Raw genomic sequence first — 19,178 nt, forward strand, 5'->3', positions numbered from 1 at the left:
TTGGTCTCAAAGCAGGTTTCATGGTGTATATTATGGGTAGTTATTGGGGATTCATATTAGTTCACATGAAAGCCATAAAACCCTAACCATGGTTGACGAATCTATTATTAACCCTAGTGATCTAATAGAGGAGAGATTCACATGGTTGGAAGAGCATGTCACAAATATTAGCCGTAATATGAACCTTCTTGTGGTGGCTTTGGTAAATAAGCTTGGAATCGAAGAAGAGGAAGATTCCAACTCAGAGTTCAGATCAAAGGGAAAATTAAGGGATTGAGAAGAACCAAAGGAGGATAAGAAAGAACCCAAAAAAAATAATCTAGTTCAAATTCCATGAAGCATTTACAATCCTTGTTCAAGATGGAAGCCAAGGTCAACATCAAGCCATGTCAAGGTGACATTGATGCTTATTTTTAGCATTCACCACACAAAGGAAGAACAAAAAATTTATTTCACTCATTTGAAAATAGAAGGCCATGCAACCTAATGGGAAATCTATATAGAAACCCAAAGGCTAGAGGGAGATCCTCCAATGACTAAGTGGGAGGATTTCAAGACTCTTAGAAAGTCCCAATTCTACCCTTTTGCTTGTTGAGCCTAAATTTTGTTGCTTTTTTGGACTGAAAAGAAACCATTTTTACACCCTATACTCCTTTACCTTTGTCATTTTTTAGCCTCCATTACCATGTTTAGCTCCTCTTTAAGGTGCATCCTCAAAGGGGTTTATCAGACAATCAATTTATGATTTTTATCTATTTCCTCATGTTTTTAGTGATTGATTATATTAGAATTTTTCCCATCTCATGATTGTTGGTTTGGACATATCGTTATAACTATTTGTAAGTTTTGGTAGCAGAAACAAATGCTTCCAAAAATTCATGTAACTACTGCTTTAGAATTCTAGTAGCACCTCAATGGTTTACACATGCACACTATTCCAGGAACAAATCGAGGACATGGGTTATGCTTGGAAGGGTCGTGAGATGGTTTATTACTATTTAGCTTATCATAGAACTCACCATCAATTTTGTAGGATCTCGATAAAATATCTGGTCAACGTTGGCGGCACACAGGGTCCAAAGCACAAGGAAGAGATTTCACGCTTCTAGTAATGAAATATATTATGACCATTAACTATTTACATTGACTCTCCACCGAGACATATAGTTCTTATTCTATCTATAAGTAGTTAAGACCCATAATCAGATAGTTATGACTCCATATAATGGATAATCCATATAAAATTGTAATGACATCTCGATGGGGGGTTGGGGGTGAAGAAGAGGAATATATGAGAGGAATGTGTGGAGAATATGTATAGAATAATAAAGGTCTACAAATAGAGACAAAGGAGAATTTATATGTGTATTTATGAACCTATGATTTAATGCAAGGTTGATATTTTAGAATTAATTTTGTGTTTGTGTGCATAGTTTGTTTATAGCATTGCAATTATTTGTAACACAAGCTAGTTGGGAGGGCCCCTCAACTAGGCTTGCATTGCAACCCAATTGTGTGGCTAGGCTAGATACAAATGTTTTATTTTCTAGCTATAATTCTATAATTCACTTATATCTTTGGTTCAATTTACAAGATTGTGTAATTTCCTTTTTGATGTCAAATTATTCATATAAATTGTAATTCATCCATTGAACTGAATATACATAAATTGTAGTCTAATGTTGAGGATCATGTTCAAAGTGCTTAGTTGTTAGGTATTTCCTCCAATCCTACATAGACAATGCTTGCATCTCACAAGCCCATGAACTCCTAGATTGTAATTTAATGTCCTTAATTTAAGCAATTAAATTGCTCAACATTTTTGACATTGTTGTTGAGGATATGATAAAGGGATTGGAGATTTGATAGTATTTTCGCTTCTACAAGGGTATCTCATGGAAAAAAGAGACTTCCTCGATGAAAAAATAACTCGGTGACAATAGGGTCTTAGTAACATGAGGAGTCCAAGTACATGAAGTGTGGCGTGATTCCATTTTCTAGTCAATTTTATTTCCATAGAGCCATTAAAATATTGAGTTTTTAAACCATTGTAAGAACCCTGGATGCTAATCCATTTATGAGTACGAGCTAAGAAAAGCAGAATGTTCAGAACCAACAGAGAGAAATTGAGTATGTTCAAGAATTTTCTTAAAAAATGAGGATGCACTTCCATTATAATCTTATAAAAATCCTTGTCCACAACCCAAACTTATCACAAGGGATGGGACTGCCTTTCAAGAAGAGCAAGGGACACTTGAAGAAAACCTACAAGAGGTGGAAAATTATTCTAACCAACGTTTGAAGGAGATCAAGAAGCCATGGACTACAATAGATGGAGATGAAACATTGGAGCCAAAATTTAAAGATTTTTTTGCACATCTATTATCAGATCCCCTTGTGCATTTAAGAGGATGATGAGAAAACCTTAGAAAAAAAATACAACATGAAAATTTAAGAGAGGTAGGGAGACAAAAATTCATTGAGACATGGTTCCAATCAAATATCAAGCCACAATACCACTCCGCTCTTCAACGTTTCATGACATATGATCTGTATGAGCACCCAACCTCTCATATCCTTAAAGTCATAAATGTACACTTCAAATTTGGATGTGAGTTTGACAAAGATCTTGTTTTGTATGTGTTATAGGCCATTTTGTCACATTCGATCAATGAGCCTCCTAATGGGATCAATCAACATCCTATTCCACCTTATCACCATCTTGCATAAAGCCCTAAGCATGTTCCCTTCATCCCCCAGAGTTTCAACCCTAAACTACTTCATCTAAGCCAGTTTGAGGACCAACGCTCCTTGTAAACCTATTAGGGTGCGTTCACCTACAGGCTTCTCCATTGTGGCTTGCGTTGGTCACCAACAGGTTGCTCCCTTTTGCAACTGCATTGGTTCTAGAAATCTGGGAGAATGATCAGGATTCCGGAAGCTTCCCCTTCTAGGAGTTTCCAGAAGTTATTTCAACTACTTACCTTGGATAAAACATTCAAATCCTATCCTTCCCTACTTTGGAGTTTTCACCACTTATGCTTTGATCTTATCACTCCATCAAAGGTGAGTCTTTTACCCTAGATTGGTAATTGGATAAGGACTGTCAACTTACCCTATTTCTCTATATATTCCCAACCTTCTATGTGGTTGGGGGTTGGCCTTTGGAGAGTGATTCTGCCCTTATGTTGTTGTAGTGAGTGGTTATTATCTCATGCATTTAGGGTGATTGGAGGTGCATATTGTGACAAGGCAAGGACAAGTCAAGAACTTGGAGGAGCTCTTCTACATGATCAACTGCTACTTATGGTTGTAATCTCCTTCCATTTATATTAATGCAAAGAATTCATTGTTTTCCTATATGTGATGTTGTTATTTCACTTATTTCAAGACCATGTTGATCTATTGAATGAAATAATTAGATGATGTTGCATAGATCTTGTAGTTTCTTGGCTTGTGTTACCTGACTGTGTAAGTTATAATTTTGGCATTTGGAGTTGGAATTGGAGCTTCCAAGCTAAAGAAGGAGTGAAGTGTACGAAGGATTCCATGTAGGCCTCACTCCATTATATATTTACTTTAAGGAAAAGCATTGAGTTCCTTGTCTCTCTATTGTTCTAGGTTAGCCACTGACGTAGGGGAGATACTTTTGTCCACAATCGTAAATCCCTTATAAAAAAAAATGGCAAATCCATTGGGAAATAGAGTATTCCCTTGGTGGTTTCCTTGTCCATTGTGTTTGATTACCTCCTTGACAGACCTTTGTTGTATCATCTAACCAAGAACAAACCTGGGAAGTGATTTCACTGAGCTTTTTTGCAATTTTTGTGCCAAAATTCTCTTTCCCAGGCCCAATGCACCCCCAGTGCCTCTGACAGAGTGTTGCACCTCACCCAAGCCCACTCTATACCAACGTTGCAACGCATTGGTGCCTCTTTTGCACCAGCATTTGCCCCTATTTTTGCATAATTTTTGCCTTGGTTCTTGAGCCTCTCTTTGGTCAACCTACTTCCCGCTGAACTTCCCTGAGCCTTGAGTGTCTTGTGGTATCTCTAAAGCCTCCATTTGGTTTTCATGTCTGTTTGATTCCCTTGGTAAGAATTGGTTTTGATTTTTCTTTGACCTTATCATTAGGTCACTTGCAAACTTGTTTCATTTGGTCATTGATCACTTGGATGAATTGATGTTCTAGTCCTCATTCTGAAAAGTGCATTTGAATCAGTGACTGGACTTTGAATCTTAGTTTTCTTCATTTTTAAAATCAAGTGTGGTGAAAAGATTGGAATTTTCATCCAATTTCAGTTTGAGTCCTCTTTTCATGAAATATGAGATTATGTTTGATTTCATTGGAATCCTCTTATGTTTGTTTTGAATAATTCTCTTGCATAGATCACATTTGCATAGTTAGAATTCTCATTTTCACAGATGGAAAGGAAATTGTGCATAGATTACATTAGCATAGTTTTCATGGGAGTCCTGCATACATTAGATTGCATGGTTTGGCATCTTTTAATCCCTTGAATTGAATTGGAATAGTGAAATTGAAAGATCTAGTTAGCAAGCTCTTGTTGGCTACATATTTGATTGTTGCATCATTGTTTGCACCTCTTCCGTACACTAGATAGCTTTCATCGAAATTGAAAGAGTTCTTTTTGTCATATTAGTTGCAACATAGGTGTGTTCAGGTGACATCGATTTTTGAGCCTTGAAACTCAAACATAATTCAAGATCAAATTTAGAATTAATCTCAATTAACCTAAGGAGTATTTGAAACTTAACGACACACATAGAGGTGTAGGTTAGAGAAGTGTTTTAGCGTCATTAAACGTAGGAGTTTTCTTTGTTTTCCAGCAGTGTATCCACGTTCGTAAGTGTATGGGATCGTTCTCCACATACCTTTGGGTATATCGGATGGCGCTCCATGCATGATAAGTATATGGGAACGCTCTCATCCAACGGTTATGCATTAGACAACACTATTATGGATTTACTCCCACATATCATCGAGTATATTTTGGGAGTCCCTTATAGGTTGGTATCCATCCATAGGTAACTGAGTCGACCACCTTGTATACCGTGATAGGCCGAACACATCATTCGGGGAGATTTCCTGCACGTACTTTAAGTCCTTGGTTCGCCAAGGTGTATATTGCAGTTCATGGTTGCTTGGTAAACCTTTATGCCTAGTCACCCCTTTGTTTTGTGTGTGTTTCTAATTTCTAAAATCAATTAATTGACTGCGGAACAACATCCTCCCTGTGGAACAACTCCTTAGTGAATCTTAGGTTGAGACTAATGGCAACAATTTCGGAGTCTACCAATCAAGGGAACCCCTCTGATGGGTATCCTGGTCCCTTTCCTTATTTAGGAAATATTGGTGCTCCCTATATGGCAACGTTGCCCCTCCCTGGATTTACCATTGGTTTGCCATTTTGATTATTTTCGACCCTTACGGTTCTGAATGTCCAAACTAATTCTCAACCGAGTTGTCCTCCACCTGAAAAACATCAACCTCGTGTTGATCCTAAAGTTGACCCTTTGCCTTATTCACCTATTGTTTCTTCATCCCTTTCTTGCTATTCACCTAGTGAAAGTCCTGATTCTAGTAACTAGGAAGGTAAGAAAAAGAAGAAAAGGATGAAGAAGAAGAAAAATAAGCAAGGGGGAAACTAAGAAACCATTGCTACGAACACAACTAGTATGGAAAAATCTTCCAATCAGCCCCATAAAGTTAAATTCCCTTGCATGTTATGTAACGGTGACCACCTTCTTAGAGATTGTCTTGGTATTCCCAAGGTATTGGAAGTGTGGTCCACAGACTCACATCGGCCTTTTTCATCATTTTCTGGAGATCATGTTGGTGAAAAACCATCCACTAGTGATAATAAGGTCCATGGGAAAAAGGGTAAAGTCAAATTTCCCTGTAAGCTATGTGAAATAAATAATCCTATTCACATTTGTCCTTATATAGATGAGGCCATGAAAGTGTTGGAAAACCTTACAAATTCTCATCCACGACTTCCAACTGGTTAGCAGAGCTTTCTCCCAATCCTCCACTAGTTGATGAAGTGATTGATTAGAACCCATCTCCAGTCAATCCCACTCTCTCTAAACGTGAATCACATGAGTCTGTTCCCAACTGACCATTGGTTGAGAAAATAGTTGACCCTATTCTGCCTTCAGTCGATCATACTTTTCCCATTGAGAGTAAGGATCATACCGCTCAAGTTCTTCTTGTTTCTTCTGATTCTATTAGACAAGGGGAAATTTCTCTCATCCCTGCAAAAACCCCTCCAAGGAAACAGGTCATTTCCTTTGATTGGAATCAATTGACAAAACCTCATCTCCCTTCTTACATGCCATTTAAGATCATGGTAAAGGCTTATAATAAGGACATCCATCATTATTATAGATGAGGGAGCTTCTATTAGTGTTCTATCCTCCTCTTCTTGGCAAGCTTTGGGTTCCCCATAGCTTGTGTCCGTCGCTCCAAATCTATTAGATTTTAATAAAAGAACTAGTCAACCCTTAGGGATTTGTTGTAGCAGCTACAAACATCCTCCAAAATTTTGCCTATGCTTTGTTTTGGAGCCTCCCTCCTAAATCATAGTAGCTCATCTTGCACTAACCCATGTACTTGTGCTTTGACAAAGCTCTACCTTTTGCATTATGGCTTGTGTTTTCTTACTTGCTTTACTTTCTAACCCAATAGCTGAATCTCTTGACTTGGTTTCAACCTAGTTCCAGGCTTGCCTTGGTGAACTACGCAATCCTTGAGGGCAACCAACCTTGCTCTAGGGAATTGCGCAGTCTAAGCTAACAGTGAGCCTTCAGCTCCAGAATTGCGTAGAGCCAGTTGGAAACTTGTCTTCAGCTGGGAAACTGCGCAGAGCATGAGAGGTAGCCCAGAGCCACTCAATAGAGAAATTGTGCAGAAGCTTCCAACTCAGAAGCTGCTAAGTGCATCAGCTAGTGAGTTGCCTAGTCCTTCCCAAAAGTGCGCAATGTCTCTGGGCAATGCGTGGAAATTTTTCCTAAAAAAGAAAAGAGAAAAAAAGCATCCCTAGAAAATAGGGACCTATTTTTAGCAGTCTAGAGGAGACACTTGAGTTTTTTTGAAACTGTCGCCAAGTGTCGCTTTTACCTTGAATTTTGGCCTTCGCGTCATAAACCCTAAATTGACCAAATATATTTAATGGGCGCTCTCATATCTCATTTTCAAATTTGATATTGGAGCTCTGGCATTCCTGAGGAGATCAAGGAACCTTCGATGCAATTGTCGTTGCTTTTCCGGGTAAGTCTTGTTTTTTTAGTCATTTGCTACTTTTTCTGTCGCTTTTGTTTATTTAGCTTGTGAGAGTGTTGTTTTGCTCATTTTGTTGAATGATTGTTGGCATTTCAACTTGTTTTAGCTTGTAGAAGTGTTGTTTTAAGTTTTGCATTGCCTTTCCCAAGTGTCGCATGCATCACCCAGTTTTTGCACTAATGGTAATTATTGCAACAACTCTCTCCACATGCTTCATTTTCCTTTAGTTTGATTGATTCCTACACTTGTTTCACTTGCATGCATTATCATTCACTTAGATCTGAAACCAACATCATTCAATCCTTCAGATATGTTCAATTTCTCACTTCCCTTGGGCAAATCTGGGCTTCCTTGGCCCATATCTCATCTTCCCAAGCATGCACTATTCATTTTTGGAGCTTAGGGCCTCGGCCTTGGCTTCTGGAATTACGCAGAGGTTTCCTAGGCCTAGCTCCAATTGCGCACTACACAGTTCTAGGAGCCAACCCTCAGCCTTAGCTACTGAGACTACACAATGCGTAGTCTCTCCCGGCTTGTGCCTAGACTAAACTGCGCATTGCACGGTTCTAGTCAGCAAGACCTCCCCATTAACTATTGGGATAACGAAATTCGTAGTTCCATATGGCAGCCAGTTACCTCTGTGAACCAAGATTGCGCAATCCTTCCTAGTAGTTGCCTAGTTTGTTGCTTGGTCTGTTCTTGAAGTGCTTTTGGTTTCAAGCTAAAATTTGCATGCCATGAGTGTCCTATCTTTCTCTAGGTACAGAAGTTGTCAAGCAACTGTCTAGCAGTTACAGGTAACATGGATTCCAAGAGAGCTGCATCAAAGGATACTGTCGAGAGTAACATTGGGGAAGCAGTTGAGCAGGTATCGATGAACTTGCCAGTTTATGCAGACACTTAGTTGTTCATTGAGAATGGCATGAAGTTAACATGGAAGGAAATCAAGGATATCTTTGTAGAAGACTTCAAGGAAGATATGGATGATCGACAGGTTTATATCAATGTCAACCAATCATGCTTACATAAGGTTGCATGCAGGTACACTGTCTTCCCATGTGCGGACATCATCCACTGGATTGTCTCACACACAGACCTAGAGACTATGAAATTAAGCAATGCTAGTGGGATACAACTTGCCAACTTCAGGTCAGATAACTATCAACAGATATATCATTTACCTTAGCCAATGAACCACATGTATGCACTTTTCTATGCCACCTACAACTTTTTGAACACCAGATATATTGTAAAGCGCCAGGTGAAAGAGTCGTCAAATTTTAGAGAGACACCCAATCATGTTTACAAGACAAAGTCACTCAGGAAGGCCTACCAGTTCTTGATCATCTTTGCATGTCAATTATATGGTCAAGAGAGCATGGAGACCTTTCTAGAAAATTGGGTGGTTGTGTTGGACTAGTTGGTGAATGATGGAAGCTCATTCAATTGGTCGGATTTGTTGGCTCTTCAGTTGAAAGTCCATGTGACTAACACCCGAAATCCGCCCAAGGATGAGAAATCGATATTCTACATGCACGCGTATCTACTTGATGCAATATGTGCCCAACATTAGTTTCCTAGCATGAGTTGGAAATTGACGCAAAAAGAGACTTCCATCAACATTTATTGCAAGTTCCTTTCTGATTGCAGTTACTGAGGAGTTATGGCGAGGATGACTGACCATTTCATCATCCCAATGTACAAGTTGATCTTTGAACAGGATCTACCTTGCATGTCCCAAGAAGCGATGGAGGAAATACTTAACATTGTAGATTGGTATGCCTCACCCGGTGTCACCTTCATCAAGATGTTTGACGGAGAGAAACCTCTGCATGTTCCACTAAGGTATGTCATGGACAAGTTGGCCATGCAAGAGGTCTCATATCACATCTCCATAGGGTTATCAACAGGGCTGCATAGGAGGAAGAAGGCACCATGGCCTGCTCTTCCTTTGCAGATTGGATTGTACGAGATTAAGAGCTTGAAGGATGCAGATGTCGAAGCTAAGGAGATAGTGAAGTTTGAGTTCGACACCAAAGACTATAATCTGTATGATCCCCACAATATTTGCAAGAACCATTGTATGAAGGTGTACTATCCATGGATCCACGGGACATTTAATTGGGTAGAGGAGGACCCTTGGAGGTACTGTTACAACTACTCTAAGCTCAATGAACCAGTCAATATAGCCACAACATGGAAAGATGCTCTGCAGGCAGCAACACCGCAGGAAGCAAGAACAACAACAATAATAAGCAGCAAACTGATGCAGGACAAGGGTAAGAGGAATATTCTCAAGAACCCAAAGACTGAGAAAAGCTACAAGTTCAAAGAAGATCCTATCATTGAGAAAGAAGCTTGGCGGCGGAGGCAAAGAGGAAACAATGCATAAAGAGGGTAAAGCAAAGGAAGAAAGACAAGCAAAGGATGGAGGAATCAGAAAGGAAATTGTAGGAAACAAAGAGGAAGTTGAAGGAAGACCAGGAGCCAAGAAGGAGAGAGAGGGAAGAGAAGAATAAACTAGAAGAAGAAGAAACACAAGGCGCGATGACATAGAAAACAACACCCATACAGGTTGAGTAGTCATAATAGTGAACGATTGAAGAAGGGGTGAGCAGGTATAGGATCAGGAGCTTGCTCAGCAGATTGTGGAACTGACTGAAGTGACAGAAATGGAGTTGGGATAGGAGCCATAGGACCAAGACACTGACCTCGTGCCGAGAGCACCTGAGGTCACCTCTCAGTCTCCAGCTCCTCTAGTGTTAGAATGAGTCCTGAGCAAGCAAGGAGAGGTTGTTCTCCTCGACGATGATCCAATGATGGATGTGTAAAATCTATCATTTGACAAATTGAGGAAGATTGTATAGGCACAGAGAAAGAATTTCCCGGATGATCACGCGTCACTTGCATTCATGAAGGAAAGGGTGATAGTGTCAGATGTCAGAAAGCACCCAGTTGCCATGACCAATGCCACTTTGGCTTATGCAGTAGGGACGAGCTCAAATATCAAGTTCCTGTTAGCCGGGAATGAACATATTGCAAAAAACTTGGAAACGACCAGGAAAAAGTCAGAACAATTTGTAGGTTCCGCAATGGAAAAGATGAGGAAAGTGATACTTGGTAAAGTATCAATTCTTGAGACTACCATGCAGAAGATCTATGACGTATTTGTCACTGTGCATAAGGTATATGTCCATTTGTCTGGCTTTGAGCAACGGAGAAAAAGGGTTTTCCAAACTCTTAGGGACATACATGCTACTGTCGCCCATGTGCAAGAATGGACAATGCGGTACAAGGGAGTTCCGCTTCACTTGCCAAAGATGATGAAGCAGCAGGCAAAGCTAGACAAAGAAAAGATCCATATGTTGATCCAGAACTATGAGTAGCTCGCCCCATTCGTTAGCAGCATACATGCTTCATATGCACGTTTATATAAGAGTTTGGATGCCATGGTGAGAATGCACATGATCCCATCAATTGGTTCTCTCGCCAAAGTTAAGCATAAGAACCAAGTCCGACTAGAGATTGATAGGTACATGGAGTAGCTAAGGCGAGAGGCCACCAATGATGACTTGGAGTTGAGCACACAAAACATGCAGAAGTACATTGGTGGTCCTGTCATGGTCAAGACCATGTTGCACATGCTTCAAGATGAGTTGGACAAAGGTTCCAAGACCATATACCCGTAAGATATGGAGGCAAGAGTTTGCTATCAGAAAGACACCATCAAGTAGTTAAAGGACATTATAGCACAATACCAAGCTTGACATTAGTACGTCACCGAGAAGCATCAAGTGGAGGTTTCTGAGTTGGTATTTCCCCAAACTTCTAAGTCATAGTGTTTTGTCTTGTTAGGCTGTCTCTAGCCTATTTTGTCTCACATGGGTACATGTGGAAAATGTATATTATTTGTAAATATGGTGTAAGTGAAATTCCAAGTGTCATTAGTGGAATGTGAACAATCACTATGTAATGTATTGAGTTATTTATAAAGAAGTTGAAGAGTCACGAGGGTAGTCAAAGAGTCACAAAGGGGAATGTCAATAGTCACCCCACCCTTTGTTATAAATAGAACCTCATAACTCATAGAACAAGCTTTCGGGAGACAAGCTTTTGGCTAGGCTTAGGCTTAGAGAAGGCTTGGGGTGTTGTGACAAGACTTGGCTTCTCCACAACGTAGAGAGAGTATACTTCTTTGGAGGTGTTACACAATATTTTTTCATGTCTCCTATTCACTTCCTGTGCCATGTCCTAGAGTGCCAAAACATTGACCACTATGCAAAATATCCATCATGATATACAGACCAAAACCTCCCTAAACAATCAAAGGAAAGCTGCCCTGAAATCATTCTGGAGAAAGTTGCCTTAAAACCTAATTTTTGGCATCAACGCATTTTGCTCCACTGCCTGCCCATGCTGATGGTAGGTTTCTCAGTTATACACTTGTGTTTCCATCATAGGTTTTCATAGGAAACTCATGTTGGCCTCCTTCTGTCAGCTTTTCCCAAACTAGAGAAGAAGCTTCGTGATCTAGAGGCTTCTAGAACGACAAGGTGGATGTTGTTCATTGTGGATGTGGTCGAATTCTCCCAATATTACCCTTTGATATTATCCTTATGAGCTTCCTCCTTGAGATGTGGACCTTCCTCTATATTTGGTGAAGTCCTAACTCCCTCTCCCTGCCTATAAATTCATTCCCCTCCATTCCCGAAAGGTTGGTCATTGGTTCTTGCATCCCTATGCTGAGATTATGCTTACATGCTTCCCATTTCTAGCTTGGAGAAGGAGTGCTTGAAGAGTCTTTGCTTGGACTTGGACATCCACCAAAAGGAAGGCCTCAATATCAAGGCATAGGTTGTATGTTTCCCTTTTCAGTTTCTTAATATATACAACTGCTAGTTCACTTTCCATAAATGTTTGTGTTGATGCTTCATTTACCTTAATGCTCCTTGATATGTTATGTGGATTACATTTGAATTATGGTGGTTTCACTTTTATGCGTTGTTGTGTTCTTGGTCTCTTGTGCAGGTATTAAACGCCATGAGAAACGAGGATTGAGTATGAGGGAGCAAGGTATTAAGATCTTCAACAAAGGAATACATCATAACATCAAAATGAGGCAGGTCTCCTTCCTCTTCTTTAATTTTGATTGTAGTCTAGGAAAGTGTCTTGTAGATTATTTCGTTTGTTTCTAGACCCACTCATTGGGCTATAGGGATCATCTCTGTCCGCAGAGAGGATTTTCCTTCACAACAAAATGGAGACTCCTTTAGGGAAGCTATAGCTTGTTCATCCTCCTTTCTCAACTGATCTCTTGATCATTTTGACCGACCATCGTGTTCTTAGTTAGTTTGGGTTGATTTAGGTTTTCACAATCACTAGTTACTGTCTTGGAGTGCTCAGTCTAGCCAAGTTTGTGATTTTTATTTTTATTTTTTGCTTGTTTCCATCTGACAGTCGCGCTGCCAGCACATTTTTTGTTTAAATAGTCATGCTTATCCCCTGTTTGGCCTTGAAAGCCGTGCTGATCCCTGAGATTGGCAAAAATTAGGGTTTCTTTGTCAAACCCCAGTGTGTCTGAGCCCTTAAGATCTTGTTTTGTCATGTATGATTGCTTTTAGTTGATGTTTTGCTTGATTACCTTGTTTTATTAGCGAATCTTTGCTTCTTTGAACTTTCAAGTATATGAGTGCAATTTGATTGATTTTAGGGTTTGTAGGTTGATTGTTTGCCTCTGGTCGCTTTTAAGTGTCTTCGAGTCTCTGGTTTGCTGGTGATTGGGTCTGCTCATTTGGTAAAATCACTTAGAACATTGACTTGCATCCATTTCTGTTTGTGTTGTGCAAAGTGGTTTTTCATGTGTATTAGGTCATCTAACATTTGAAATCCATCTTTGTTGCTTATCAAGCATATATTACATTACTTGTTTTGCAAACTGGAATGAACATTATTGCTTATCTATTTGAAAGAGAAAGTGAAAGACATTTCGTTGAAGTGATTTGATTTGGTCTTCTTTTGATTGATGCATTGTTGAATTCAAGAGCATTTTGGAATAAAATCTCCATTGTTGCTTTAAGTTGAAGCTTAGTTGCATATAGCCATTTGAAAATCGAAGAGAATCATATAAGTAAAAGTTCATTTTAGTGAAATGAATATCATTGTTTGCTTTCAATAGATTGCATATTCATTAGTGAAAGTGAAGTTTAGTTTTGCTCTTGCATTTTTCATTTGGAAAAGTTAGTGGAGGCACATTGTTTGATGCATTAATTTCCTGTACTCTCTTCCGTCATTAGTATAGAATTCATTGAAATGAAAGGTTTCTTTTTTCTCATTTAGTTGCACACTAGGATTCAGGTGACATCGTTTGGGCCCAAAATTGAAACCTAATTCAAGAAAACCTTTAAATTTTGCTGAATAACCTAAGGAGCATTTGGAACTTAACGCAAAAAATTAGAGGTCTAGGCTAGAGACATGTTCCAACATCTATAAACCTAGCAGCTGTCGTTAATTTCCTGCATTGTATCATGGGGGTGAAATATCGTTCCAGTATGGAATTATATCGAAGGTTTTCCGGTACTTTCGGGTATATAGGAGGTACTTCAGTATGGCAAGTATATGGGAACAATCTCATTGAACAATTATGCATTATACAGTGCTAACATAGACTTGTGCTCCCCGTACTGTCGAGTATATATTGGGAGACCCCACTAGGTTGTTATCTTCTAGCCACAGGTAACTGAGTCATCTGCCTTGTAAACGTGATACACCAAACACAACATTCAGGGAGATTGGTCATCGTACGTTAAGTCCTTGGTTTCGGCTAAGATGTATATAACGATTCACGGATACTTGGTAAACCCTCTTGCCTAGTACACCCTTTTTTATTTATTTCTTGTTTTAAGTTCTAAAATTTAACTACCCACGATAACATGTTGAACCCATGCAGTTATTTCTTGACCTCATATTGAGTAATTCCTTGTAAAATTTAAATTTAAAGCCCTCAACAAAATCATATCTTCTCCTATTGTTTTGAGAAAAAGTCACCGTGGCTGAACCACTGCATTCACCTTACATTTCCCCTTCATCATCTGATACTGAAGGGTCATCACAAGGAGTTCATCCTGAGTTCTCACAGTCACTTGAAGCCCAAGGTCTTGAACTTGGAATTATCCCAAGCATCCAACCCCTTGCTTCTCATCCTCCACCTCGAGACTCATCATCATCTCAGGAATCTGATTTAGAAACTCCTAAGAGTCCACAAAGGTTTTTTTTATTCCCTCTAAATCCACCTTTTGATCAGTTTGTGATATCTCCTCAACAACCTTATAGTCCATACAACCAACCTGGTGTTCCTTTGGATTTATCTCCATGATCATATCGGATTCCTCCTCGCCAACTATTTCCACCCATGGCTTCAGAAGGTGATTTTCCAGCCTCTTCTCAAGGTCCTCCAGAAGTCTCAACTACTTATACTCCTGGTGTTGATAATGATTCTGAATATGACTTTCCACTCAAAGGTTATCCATTTGTGGGAAGTGTTGCACCTCCACCCCCATGAAAGTAGTGGGCCTACATTTCCACCTGGTTATACGTCATTGGCTCAGTTAGTTTCAGGTACTCCAAGTGCATCTTCACTATATCATAATCCCATTTGGTCATCAGGCGCGATGCCTACTTTAGGTCTGTTTGTTTCACGTGGCCTCCCAAATTCCTATACCAATTGTAGTTTTGTCAGTTCCTGTACAACCAATAGTCACGGTTGGGGCAATCAATGTCCCTATAAGTTCCCAAGGTCCTCCATTAAGTGGAAAATACGTGCCACCACCTATTCCACCACCTGGGGGTCAAGAACCACCTCTGCCTTATGTATCTCCTGTTTCAATGAGTGCACCTCAAATTCATGCTACTGGAGATAGTCAGAATGTTGGTAGTGTACCTAATCCTAATGGATCATCAATTCCATCTGGATCAGGCCAGATCCCATATCAACAACCCTTTTTGGCTCAAATACCCTACCAGCAACCGTACCCTCCGTATGGCTCTCAACAGCCTCAAAATCCACCCTTTACTCAACAAGCAGGCCCCCATATGCAGCCTGGTTCAAATCCCTCATTTGGGGCAGCTGGTCAAACTGGAACTTATCAGTACCAAACCGAAACTCAACAGGTTCCGCAAGGAACTTACCAACAACAACCTTATGTACAACAACAACCTTTCGTTCAACAACGACCTTATATACAACAAGGGCCTTACCAACAACCATTGTAGCAGCAAAACCAACCTTTATATCAATAAGGTCAACCCTTGAAGCCACAAGGTCAATCCCTGCAGCAGTAGCGTCAACAATTTTATCACCAGGGCCAACAATTGCAACAACAACCTTATAATCCATATGTTGCGCAATTTTTTTATCCACCTTATGGTTCTCAATGGCATATGGCAGGTCAATATCAACCTTACCCTAGTCAAAACCCACCTTTGTGGGGGTAGAATCCACCTTATGGTCAAGGTACCCCTTAGTGGGGGAAACATCAAGCTCCTTATGGTTAGATTCCGCCACTTTGGTGGAAAAACCCATACCATCAAAGATGGAATCCACAAATTGGGCCTTATCAAAGGCCTTATCCCTTTCAACCCTCAATTGCCATTTCTAGCAACGTTCAAATTGTCGGATGTGTCACGACTCACTAATGATCCAATACTTCATTCGCCTTATTGGGCTCCAATTCCCACTAAGATTCCCGATGATTGCGCAAAATGGGAAGGAAAAGCTAAAGAAAACCCCCAGGCCCACGTTATGACTTACCACTTATGGTGTTCATCCAATTCTTGGGTTGACGACTATGTTTGTCTTCGTCTTTTTCAACAAACCTTGACGGCTGCTGCGGCGAAATGGTACATCGAGTTATCTCAAGGTGCCTATCAAGACTTCAATTCTTTGGCCATGGCCTTCCTTACTCACTTCCAGTTACCAGTTCATTATGAAACTGGTACCCATTTGCTTACATCTTTGAAACAGGATACTGCTACCTACATCTCCGATCACATCATTGTTAACTGAATGGTTTACCAAATCATTCGTCAACAAAATTGCTGCAGACATAAAATGGGAGGTTGTGTTATTGAAGATCAAGCCATTGCCCATGCACAATATTTAGATTTGGTATATTCCCAATCTGGCACGTTATATGATCTCTTGCTTGATCCTTTGGGGCCATCTACAGATCCAACATCTTCTAAATCTCCAAATGTACCACCTGTCAATGGTATTATTGGATAAGTGTCTCAAACTTCCAATAAAGCTTTTTCAAAGAAAAAATCTGTTTCGAATACTGCATCCAATCCTCCTTCGAAACCCTCTTCCAATCCTGGTAAAAGCTTCGAGGTTAATGTCGTTTAGTCTACCATGATAGACAAAGCCTCAAAAGGTAAAAAGAAGGGTAAAGGAAAAGCAAAATCTGATGCCCCAAAACAGGATCCTCCAAAGTCATCTATTGATGATGCCTCCAAACGTAAGCCTAAATATCCTTGCCTCATTTGTGAGGAAGATCACTATACCAAGGATTGTCCCCGTCATGCGGAAGTTAGTCACTTGTTAAAAGGCACTCAAGGGACACCGACTATACTGAAAGAGCCCTTTCCATCACAATAGACCCGATTTGTAGAACAACCGCAATCCTCTACCTCTTCAGGTTCTCGGTTTACATGAGTGGAACAATACCTATTTCTATTACCACTTGGTCGAAATATTATCGAACTCCTTAAAAGCAAACGGTGGAGAAAGAAGCCACTGATATACCTTCTACTTCTACGCCACCCAGTTCCAGTGCTCTTCACATTGAGAGACCCAGTAATGACTATGTTATCCATCCGCCTCCCAAAGGTGTTCTTTGAAAATCATCTTATAATCCAAATGCGCGAGCTACCCAACATTACAATATTGTTGAAGAATTGGCCCAAGCGCCTTCAACGATTTCTGCCTAGGAAGTTCTCCAAAATTGTCCAACGCACCAGAAAGCGTTACTATTCGTTATAGGAGGGATTGACTCTACGGATTCAAATTTGATCACTTTTGACCGAGAAAATCATGTTCGCTGTTGTCCCCATCAATTTGTGTTTTTAATCCAAGTTATTATTAAAGGGAAGACGATTCATCGAACTGTGATTGATGAGGGTGCCTCCACGTGCATCATGTTTGTTTCATGTTGGAAAGCCATTGACTCTCCACCCCTCAACCAATATCCAAACACCTTAGAAGCCTTTGATGGTAGAGGATCTCATCCTTATGGTATTCTCATGAGTTTACCCATCACATTGGAAGGGAAAATTGTTGAATTGGAAGTAGAAGTCATGGATGTGAATTTGAATTATAACCTTCTGCTTGGACGAAGTTGGACTCATGCCATGTTTTGTGTGGTTTCTTCTTTGTTCTGCGTACTTCGTTTTCCTCATGAAGGAAAAATAGTTATCGTTGACCAATTGGCCTTTTTCTCTTCTGGTTCTTCAAATGGAAACATACCATATGTGGGAAATACTAACATTCATTATGAGAGCATGGGGGCAGGTCTTTTTAAATATTTTGCTCTTATGGGAACTTTTTCCCTCCCGGCTCCTCATGTCGCTTATGTCAACATGATCTCTATTCTTTATGATCCTTGGATCGTTCCATCTATCGATCAGGTTGATTCTTTCGGCGATGTAATGCCACTCAGCCCTGTGGAACAAGATTACCAAGTTATTATTTTGGCTTCAACGGGCGCCTCTAAAAGTCAGACTACTCTTAGTATGCACCTAGATGCGTATTCATAGTCTCCTTGGCTTGGTTCTTGGGATTTTACGGATCCTTTGAACGAGACATTTCCTATTAATGAGAGTATCACTGAGTTGATGTCTCTTGAGGAAACACCCTGGAATGATGCTCATAATCGTTCCTCATTTCTTTCCAATATTTGTGATCTTCCATCGTGTTTAGATACCTTTATTTCCCGAACACTTACCCATCCACTTCAAACACCCATCTTGGTGCATGGAGTTTTGTCTGAAGGGAACATGGGAAATATCACTACTACCATGCCTATTGACATTTCTATTAAACCACGAATTTTTTAGAAGATGCATGTCAAGGTTTCTTTTTCTCCTGATGAGATTGAGATTTACACTACCCTTTTTAAGGAATTTCATGATGTCTTTGCATGGTCATATGAAGAAATGTCTTGCATTGATCCGAGTATTGTTGTGCTCAAAATTCCTACTTATCCAGATGCGAAGCCTGTTCATCAATGACTTCGTCTAGTGCACCCTAGAAAGGCAGCCGCTATTAAGGGAGAAGTTGAAAAACTTCCAAAGTCTGGTTTCATTTACCCCATTCTGTTGACAAATTGGGTTTTAAACATTGTCCTGGTGACTAAAAAACAAGGGACTATCTGCGTTTGTGTTGATTAACATGATATCAATCAAGCATGCCCCAAAGACAATTATCCAACTTCTTTTATCGGCCAAATCATTGATGAATGTGCTAGGAGCGAGATTTTTTCTTTTATGGACGATTTTTCTGGCTACAACCACATCAACATTCTTCCTGCTGATCAACATAAAACCACTTTTATCTGTCCATGGGGGACTTTTGCTATAAGAAACTCCCTTTCAGTTTGAAAAATGCTGGTGCTACCTTCCAATGAGACATGTCTTATGCTTTTCATGACATCAAACACATTGTTCAACCATATCTTGATGACTTTCCAACTCATTCTGCTAAGTGTCAAGATCATCCTGATCACCTATGAGAGATTTTTCTACATTGCAAACATTACAATATACATTTGAATCTGCATAAGTGTGCCTTCTGCGTTGAATTTGGTCGTCTCCTATGGTT

This window comes from Pinus tabuliformis, chromosome 7, assembly GCF_031772625.1.
Source record: "Pinus tabuliformis cultivar Carrire ecotype Pingquan chromosome 7, CPIR1, whole genome shotgun sequence".
Lineage (NCBI taxonomy): Eukaryota > Viridiplantae > Streptophyta > Pinopsida > Pinales > Pinaceae > Pinus > Pinus tabuliformis.